This window comes from Salmo trutta, chromosome 16 (assembly GCF_901001165.1).
Source record: "Salmo trutta chromosome 16, fSalTru1.1, whole genome shotgun sequence".
Taxonomy (NCBI): Eukaryota; Metazoa; Chordata; class Actinopteri; order Salmoniformes; family Salmonidae; genus Salmo; species Salmo trutta.
Window position 1 is genome coordinate 19966232 of NC_042972.1, and position 10727 is coordinate 19976958.

Genomic DNA, 10727 nt, shown 5'->3' on the forward strand with positions numbered 1-10727 from the left:
AACATCAACTGTTCAGAGGAGACTGTGTGAATCAGGCCTTCATGGTCGAATTGCTGCAAAGAAACCACTACTAAAGGACACCAATAAGAAGAAGAGACTTGCTTGGGCCAAGAAACATGAGCAATGGACATTAGACCGGTGGAAATCTGTCTTTTGGTCTGGAGTCCAAATTTGAGATTTTTGGTTGCAACCGCCATGTCTTTGTGAGAAGCAGAGTAGGTAAACTGATGATCTCCGCATGTGTGGTTCCCACCGTGAAGCATGGAGGAGGAGGTGTGATGATGTGGGGGTGCTTTGCTGGTGACACCGTCTGTGATTTATTTAGAATTCAGGGCACACTCGCCATCCCATCTGGTTTGCGCTTAGTGGGACTATCATTTGTTTTTCAACAGGACAATGACCCAACACACCTCCAGGCTGTGTAAGGGCTATTTGACCAAGGAGAGTGATGGAGTGCTGCATCAGATGACCTGGCCTCCACAATCACCCGGACTTAACCCAATCAAGATGATTTGGGATGAGTTGGACCGCAATGAAGGAAAAGCAGCCAACAAGTGCTCAGCATATGAGGGAACTCCTTCAAGACTGTTGGAAAAGCATTCCAGGGGAAGCTAGTTGAGAGAATGCCAAGAATGTGCAAAGCTGTCATCAAGGCAAAAAGAGTGGCTACTTTGAAGATTCTCAAATATATTTGATTTGTTTAACACTTTTTTGGTTACTACATGATTCCATATGTGTTATTTCATAGTTTTGATGTCTTCACTATTATTCTACAAATTAGTAAATATAAAAAATAAAGAAAAACCCTGGAATGAGGGGTGTGTCCAAACTTTTGACTGGTACTCTATATGTAAGAACCGACGCTGAGAAGCAGGTACGGAGAGTGAGCATTTAATTTTGCACAGACATGGACAGGACAGGAACAGTGCCAGAACTGGGTAACAAAACGACAAACAACTATTAATGCAGACATGGGGAACACACAGAGGAAACAGACAGATAAAGAGGAGGCAATCAAATAATGATGGCGTTCAGGTGGGTCCAATGAGGCGCAGGAGCGCATGACGAAAGGGACAGGGGTGCGTAAAGATAGGCAGTCTGGCGCCCTTGAGTGCCAGAGAGGGAGAGCGGGAGCAGGCGTGACAGTATATTTATGGGATGAAATATATATATACACTGAACAAAAATATAAAGGTAATAAGTAAATTGTTCGTCCCATGTTTCATGAGCTGAAAAAAAAGATCCCAGAAATGTTTCATACACACAAAAAGCTTATTTCTCTGAAATTTTGTGCACCAATTTGTTTACATCCCTGTTAGTGAGCATTTCTCCTTTGCCAAGATAATCCATCCACCTGACGGGTGTAGCATATCAAGAAGCTGATTAAACGGCATGATCGTTACACAGGTGCACCTTGTGCTGACAATAAAGGTTCACTCTAAAATGTGCAGTTTTGTCATACAACACAATGGAACAGATGTCTCAAGTTTAGAGGGAGCATGCAATTGGCATGCTGACAGAGAATTGAATATTAATTTTTTTACCATAAGCTGCTTCCAACGTTGTTTTAGAGAATTTGGCAGTATGTCCTACCGGCCTCACAACCGCAGACCACTTCTAACCATGCCTGCCCAGGACCTCCACATCCGGCTTCTTCACCTGCGGGATCGTCTGAGACCAGCCACCTGAACAGCTGATGAAACTGAGGAGTATTTCTGTCTGTAATAAAGCCCTTTTGTGAAGAAAAACTAATCCACCCATGGCTGCGCCCGTGCCCAGTCATGTGAAATCCATAGATTAGGGCCTAATTTATTTATTTCAATTGACTGATTTTCTTATATGAACTGTAACTCAGTATATCCGTTGAAATTGTTGGATGTTGCATTAATATTTTTGTTCAGCCATATATATATATTTGAATACAGGCATATTAATACAAAATATACTCTATGTACAAATGATAACACAGTGCAGGCAGTGAAGAACTGTATTAAAATGCTGGAAGTGAATGCTGGAATTAAACAAATAACTACTCAAATGAGCTAAAGCTAGACACCTGGCTCAAATACTGTAATAAGCGCCTGTTGATTTAAGTGAATAAACGCCCAGGCTATTAATTGAAGTTTTACTGTAGATACACAATGAGTAACAATAAGTTGGCTATATACAAGGGGTAACAGTACTGAGTCTGTGCAGGGGTGCAGGGGTATGAGGTAATTGGGGTAGATACGTACATAGAACTAGGAATACAGTGACAGATAGTAAACAGTAGCAGCAGCGTATGTGGAAGAAGAAAAAAAAAGTTAGCACAAAAAGGGTCAATGCAGAAAGTCCAAGTAGCTATTGGTTAACTATTTAACTAACTATTTATCAGTCTTATGGCTATTGGTTAACTATTTAACTAACTATTTATCAGTCTTATGGCTTGAGGAGAGAAACTGTTCAGGGTCCTGTTGGTTCCAGACTTGGTGAACTGGTACAGTACCACTTGTCGTGTGGTAACAGAAAGAACAGTCTATGACTTGGGTGGCTGGAGTCTGAAACCGTCTGGTATAGAGGTACCGGATGGCAGGGAACTCGATCCCAGTGATGTACTGGGCCATACGCATTACCCTCTCTAGCGCCGTACGGTCAGATGTCAAGCAGTTGCCATACCAAGCGGTGATGCAGCCAGTCAAGATGCTCTCCATGGTGCAGCTGTAGAACTTTTTGAGGATTTGAGGAACCATGCCAAATCTTTTCAGCCTCCTGAGGGTGGAAGAGGCGTGTCCTACCCTCTTCACTACTGTGTTAGTGTGTTTGGAACATGATAGATCCTTAGTGATGTGGGCACTTGAAGCTTCCGAAAAAAGAAACAATAAAATATACTGCACTAGGCAGTAGCAGGCACTGCAAGAAGCTCCTGGAGTGATGCTGTGCCTGCTGTGATTGGTTGGGATTTCACAACCCAGTGGACCGCTCACGTACCTTGACCCCTCCCCCACCTTCTACAGCACTGGGTAGATGAGGTGAGAAAGCTGAGGTGTGACAGAGAGCAGGACACTCCCCCAGAGAAGCCAGCAGAACAGCCCACCTCAGACCCGGACCACAACCTCAATACCACAATGAGACAGACAACACAGGACCCACCAACACAACAGACCCCACCCCCTTCTAACAGCCCTCCTGTCAGCTCCCTCGATAGCCCTCCTGACAACCCCCACACATCCAATGAGGACACACAATAGCTAGAGATTGTGCTCCTCATTGCTCCTCATTGACTCAAACGGGAAATACATTCAGTAGAATAAACGTTTTCCCAAACACAAAGTGGCTAAACTCTGGTGCCCAAACACTAGACACACCCTGGAGCTGTTGTCAGAGGACAGACTAGGGTCCTCCAGCCACATCATAATTCACACAGGCACAAATGAACTGAAAGCCCAGAAGAAATGGGTGGCCACAGCCCTCGAGGGTGTGACTGAAAAAGCTTCTTCCACTTTCCCTAACACACAAGTGGTTATCTCCACCCTGCTACCATGAAAAGACTTTCACCCTGCCACCATACAGCGGATGATAGCTTTTCCCGGGACTGTGCCTCAAAACCTAAAGTCTACCTGGCCCACCACTCCACCTGGGACTTGAACAGCCTTTACGACCAGCCTTTACAAGGCAGCAGTCCCAACTTTTGCCAGGACCCTGAATGACGTTACCCTCAACCGCAGCCCCTGCACCTTACAGGAGTAACACAGGAGTAACAGAGCAACAGACACCTCGCCCAGACCAGCGAGACCCCCTCCCGTAGGACCTGCATCGAGGGAACCCACGCCAAGAGGACCTACACCCAGACCACAGCATCACAAGAACATTTTACATCTGGCTAGAAATTAATAAGAAAATTATCTCAGAAAAATGTAATGTGAGCTACCTATATCCCCCCCAAAATAATCCCCATACTTTAACAATGATAGCTTCTCCATCCTAGAGGGGGAGATCAATCATTTCTAGGCCCAGCGACATGTACTAGCCTGTGGCGACCTAAATGCCAGAACTGGACAAGAACCTGAAACTCTAAGCACACCGGGGTGTCACGACTTCCACCGAAGGGGGCTCCTCTCCCTGTTCGGGCGGTGCTCGGCGGTCGTCGTCGCCGGCCTACTAGCTGCCACCGATCCATTTTTCCTTTTCGTTTGTGTCTGTCTGTTTTGTCACACCTGTGTTCCATTAGTTGATTTGGGTGGGTTTATTTACCTCCGCTGCCTGCTAGTCTTTGTGCGGGATTGTTTGTAGGTGTTACTCTGTTAGGGGTGCGTGTCTGCACCACAGGGTTTTCTTTTCACTCGGTAGTTGTACCGTTTAGATATATGTTTAGGAGTAGAGGTTTCTCCTCCGTGTGTTGCATTACTTTCCCTGTGTGTGGCGACTTCGTTTGGGCGTGTTTCCCCCCATGTTGTTGTTGAGTTGGGACTCCTTTAATAAACGGTTGTGCCACTGGGACTTCCTTGCTCTCCTGCTCCTGATTCCTGCATCTCCCTCCTACTAGGAGGCACGTAACACGGGGTACAAACACCTACCTGGAGGTGACAGCATTCCCTCCCAAATATGCTCACTAGACAACTATGAGGGGGAAAAAAGGAGGAAAAAAAAAACTGCTCACAACTCCTGCAGCTCTGTCACGTGCTGGTTCTATACATAGTCAATGGTAGGCTGAGGGGATTCCTATGGTAGGTATACCTACAGCTAATCCCTTGGCAGTAGTACTGTAGACTACTTTAATCACTGTCCTCAACCCAGAGTCTCTCAGTGTTCACAGTCAGACCACTGACACCTCTAATCAGATCACAGAAAAATCACAGCAATACTCAATCATGAGGCATCAAAGCCAAAGGAACTGCATAATACTAAGAAATACTATAGATGAAGGAAAGTTGTGTAGAAACCTACCAAAAAAACTATTAGGCAACAACAAATTCAATCTCTTTTAGACAATTTATTGGAAAAAACATTTCACTGTAATAGGGAAGGCTATAAGGGCACAAGGTGAGACCCAAATACAGACACAGGAGGCATATGGTTGAGCTCTGATATTTATTATAACAAAAGGGGTAGGCAAAAAGCAGGTCGGGGACAGGCAAGAGTTCATAAACCAGGTCAGAGTCCAAACAGTACCAGGCGACAGGCAGGGGTTCAGTGAACATGTCCGAGTCCAAACAGTACCAGGCGATAGGCAGGCTCGAGGTCAGGACAGGCAGGGGTTCAGTGAACAGGTCCGAGTCCAAACAGTACAAGGGGACAGGCAGGCTCGAGGTCAGAACTGGCAGAGTGGTCAGGCAGGCGGATTCGGCATCAGGACAGGCAAGGGTCAAAAACCAGGGGGGCTAAAGAAAAACAGCGACTGGGAAAAATAGGAGCTAGAAAAACCACTGTTTGACTTGGCAAAACAAGACAAACTGGCACAGAGAGACAAGAAACACAGGGATAAATACACCGGGGACTAATGGGAAAACAGGTGACACCTGGAGGTGGGTGGAGACAATCCCAAAGACAGGTGAAACAGATCAGGGTGTGACAAAGGTAGTAAAAAGCTTGGCAGTAGAAAGCGTAAACAGTATATTTGACCTCTCAGCTTCCTTATCAAATCTAAAGATGCCAAGCAGATAACCTAAGAAAATAACAACAATGACAAATGGTTTGAAATTGAGAAACCTATCCAACCAAAACATAGAGACACAGAAAACCTGAGCCTACGCCTTCAGTATGGTGAATCAATAAAACAACACAGAAATACATTATGGAAAAAGAAGGAACAGCGCGTCAGAAATCAGCTCAATGTAACTGTAATTGAAGAATCCATACAATCTAACCACAAATTGGAGCACACTAAACAAACAACACAAAGACTTATCTATCCAAAATGGAGATGTATGAACAAACCACTTCTCCAATCTTTTTGTCTCTATAACAAAGAAAGTTATTTAATTTGTTTACCTTTATTTAACTAGGCAAGTCAGTTAACAATGTCTTATTCACAATGACGGCCTAGCAAAAAGAAAAAGGCCTCCTATGGGACGGTGGCGGAGATAAAAAAATATATATATAGGACAAAACACACATCACGACAAGAGAGTCACCACAACACTACATAAAGAGAGACCTAAGACAACAACATAGCATGGCAGCAACACATGACAACACAGCATGGTAGCAACACAGTCATGGGTGAACAGGGAGAACAGGAGGGGACTAGACACGCAACCCTGAGGGGCCCCCATGTTGAGGGTGTGTTGAGGGTCAGCATGGCGGATGTGTTGTTGCCTACCCTCACCACCTGGGGGTGGCCCATCAGGAAGGCCAGGATCCAGTTGCAGAGGCAGTCCCAGGGTCCTTAGCTTAGTGATGAGCTTGGAGGGCACTATGGTGTTGAATGCTGATCTATAGTCAATGAACAGCATTATATCGTAGGTGTTCCTTGTGTCCAAGTGGGAAAGGGCTGTGTGAAGTGCAATAGAGATTGCGTCATCTGTGGATCTGTTGGGGCAGTATGCAAATTGGAGTGGGTCCAGGGTGTCTGGGATGATGGTGTTGATGTGAGCCATGACCAACCTTTCAAAGCTACAGATGTGAGTCATTTAGACAGGTTACCTTGATATTCTTGGGCACAGGGACTATGGTAGTCTGCTTGAAACATGTAGGTATTACAGACTGGGTCAGGGAGAGGTTGAAAATGTCAGTGAAGCTACTTGCCAGTTGGTCAGCGCATGACTTGCTCTCCGAGTCACCTAATGTGACTGTCAATAATGTGTGTAGTTAATGTGTAGGCTACATGTTGATTATTTGTGTATTTTCCAGAAGCTTGATTGATTGTCTTGTTAAAAGAGATCAGGGAAATGTTTTTCAGTTAGGTTATTCGATGTGAGTTAGGGGAGTTGGGTTGCTCCATGGGTTTTCGCGTCCCTCTGGAAAATCAGCTGTTAATATTAAATTAATACTAATACCAACATTATTTCTGTTGCCATTTGTCATTGTGTATTTTTACTTTACTTGTCTTGCTGAGTTATGCTGTATTATAATTAAGCAATAAGGTACGTGAGACAATGCTGTGTCATGAATACAGTCACAGGTAAATGTGACTGTATTCATGTGGCTGTATTCATGATGGCGGCAGATAGCCTAGTGGTTAGAGTGTTGGACTAGTAACCAAAAGTGTTGCAAGATCAAATCCCTGAGCTGAAATCTGTTGTTCTGCTCCTGAACAAGGCAGTTAACCCACTGTTCCTAGGCTGTCATTGAAAATAAGAATTTGTTCTTAACTGACTTGCCTAGTTAAATAAAGGTAAAATAAAAAATACTGCCTTGCATTATCACATTTTAGGGAAGACCCCGATGCAGACAGTGTCTGCAGGCAAATTGAAAGGTCAAGGGCAGGCAGAGGTCATTAATCCAGTGTGGTGGGGCAAGGTACAGGATGGCAGCAGAATGGTCAAAACCTGGAAAATTAGAACTAAAGAAAAGACAGGCGCAAGGGGAATACTGCTGGTAGGCTTGACGAATAAAACGAACTGGCAACAGACAAACAGAGAACACAGGTATAAATCCACAGGGGATAATGAGGGGAGATGGGAGACACCTGGTGGGGGTGGAGACAAGCACAAACACAGGTGAAACAGATCAGGGTTTGACACTCGTGCCTTATTGCTTTTAGAAAACTGTTGCCAACATATTAAAATAACAATGAATTACACATTTTCATTAAAACTTTATTTCGATAAGTCAATTCATACCATTTCATTCTTCCACCAAAAGATATAGTTGGACAAAAATCTGGTTGTTAGTTCTTTTGTTCATGTTGCTACAGTCCAGGTCGTTAATCATTTTTGCATAGTTGTACTTATCTCAACTCTGACATTATTTCCCCTTGCTTCCAGCCTAGTATTTTGTTTGGTACAGCGGGGGTTAATATAAGCCTCGCTGTCTGCCTGTCCGACCTCGGAAACAATGTTTATCACGTTCATCTGGGTACTGTTCACTTTATGTTCAAAAGTGAAACAATGTAGAAAATAGTAAAGACATAGAAAAACCCTTGAATGAGTAGGAGTGTCCAAACTTTTGACTGGTACTGTATATATATATCTAAATCATTGTATCGTATCTGTGTACCTCTCCCTCTCTCTCTATCTCTCTCCCTCATCTGCTGTCTCGATCTCTGAATGCTCGGCTATGAAAAGTCAACAGACATTTACTCCTGAGGGGCTGACTTGTTGCACCCTCTACAACCACTGTGATTATTATTTGACTCTGCTGGACTTTAATGCAGGGAAACTTAAATCAGTTTTACCTAATTTCTATCAGCATGTTAAATGTGCAACGGGAGATGGGTACAAAGCTCTCCCTCGCCCTCCATTTGTCAAATCTGACCATAATTCTATTTTCCTGATTCCTGCTCACAAGCAAAAATTAAAGCAGGAAGCACCAGTAACTCGGTCTATAAAAAAGTGGTCAGATGAAGCAGATGCTAAACTACAGGACTGTTTTGCTAGCACAGACTGGAATATGTTCCACGATTCTTCCGATGGCATTGAGGAGTACACAACATCAGTCACTCGTTTTATCAATAAGTGCATCGAGGACGTCGTACCCACAGTGACTGTACGTACATACCCCAACCAGAAGCCATGGATTACAGGCAACATCAGCACTGAGCTAAAGGGTAGAGCTGCCGCTTTCAAGGAGTGGGACTCTAACCCGGAAGCTTATAAGAAATCCTGCTATGCCCTCCGACGATCCATCAAACAGACAAAGCATCAATACAGGATTAAGATCGAATCGTACTACACTGGCTCCGATGTTCGTCGGATGTGGGAAGGCTTGCAAACTATTACAGCATTACTACAAAGGGAAGCACAGCCAAGAGCTGCCCAGTGACACAAGCCTATCAGACAAGCTAAATTACTTCTACGCTCGTTTCGAGGCAAGTAACACTGAAACATGCATGAAAGCATCAGCAGTTCCGGATGACTGTGTGATCACGCTCTCAGCAGCCGATGTTAGTAAGAACTTTAAACAGGTCAACATTCACAAGGCCGCAGGGCCAGACGGATTACCAGGACGTGTACTCCGAGCATGCGCTGACCAACTGTCAAGTGCCTTCACTGACATTTTCAACCTTTCCCTGTCTGAGTCTGTAATACCAACATGTTTCAAGCAGACCACCATAGTCCCTGTGCCCAAGAACACTAAGGTAACCTGCCTAAATGACTACTGACCCATAGCACTCATGTCTGTAGCCATGAAATGCTTTCAAAGGCTGGTCATGGCTCACATCAACACCATTATCCCAGAAACCATAGACCCACTCCAAGTTGAATACCGCACTAACAGATCCACAGATAATGCAATCTCCATTGCACTCCACACTGCCCTTTCACACATGGACAAAAGGAACACCTATGTGAGAATGCTATTCATTGATTACAGCTCAGCGTTCAACACCATAGTGCCCTCAAAGCTCATCACTAAGCTAAGGACCCTGGGACTAAACCCCTCCCTCTGCAACTGGATCCTGGACTTCCTGACCGGCCGCCCCAAGGTGGTAAGGGTAGGTAACAACACATCCGCCACGCTGATCCTCAACACGGGGGCCCCTCAGCGGTGCGTGCTCAGTCCCCTCCTGTACTCTCTGTTCACTCATGACTGCACGGCCAGGCACAACTCCAACACCATCATTTCATTAAGTTTGCCGATGACACAACAGTGGAAGGCCTGATCACCGACAACGATGCGACAGCTTATAGGGAAGAGGTCAGAGACCTGGCCGTGTGGTTCAAGGACAACAACCTCTCCCTCAATGTCATCAAGACAAATGAGATGATTGTGGACTACAGGAAAAAGAGGACCGAGCACTCCCCCATTCTTATCGACGGGGCTGTAGTGGAGCAGGTTGAGAGCTTCAAGTGCCTTGCCATCCAGGCTTCCCTGTGGCTCAGTTGGTAGAGCACGGTGTTTGCAATGCCAGGGTTGTGGGTTTGATTCCCATGGGGGGCCAGTATGGAGAGAGAAAAAAAGAGAAAAAAATGTATAAAATGTATGCATTCACTACTGTAAGTTGCTCTGGATAAGAGTGTCTGCTAAATGACTAAAAATGTAAAAATGTCCTCATCACCAACTAACATGGTCAAAGCACACTAAGACAGTTATGAAGAGTGCATGGCAAAACCTATTCCCCTCTCAGGAAAATATTTGTCATGGGTCCTCAGATCCTCAAAAGGTTTTACAGCTGCACCATCGCGAGCATCCTGATGGGTTGCATCACTGCCTGGTACGGCAACTGCTCCGTCTCCGACCGCAAGGCACTACAGAGGGTAGTGCGTGAACGGCCCAGCACATCACCGGGGCCAAGCTTCCTGCCACCCAGGACTGCTACACCAGGCAGAGTCAGAGGAAGGTCCTAAAAATTGTCAGACTCCAGCAACCCTAGTCATAGACTGTTCTCTCTGCTACCGCACGGCAAGTGGTACCGGAGCGCCAAGTCTAGGTCCAAGAGGCTTCTAAACAGCTTCTACCCCCAAGCCATAAGACTCCTGAACAGCTAATCAAATGGCCAGACTATTTGCATTGCCCTCTTCCTCTACGCTGGTGCTACTCTCTGTTATTATCTATTCATAGTCACTTTAATAACTCTACCTACCTGTACATATTACTTCAATTACCTCGATGCCCCGGTGCCCCCGCACCGGGGCGGCAGGTAGCCT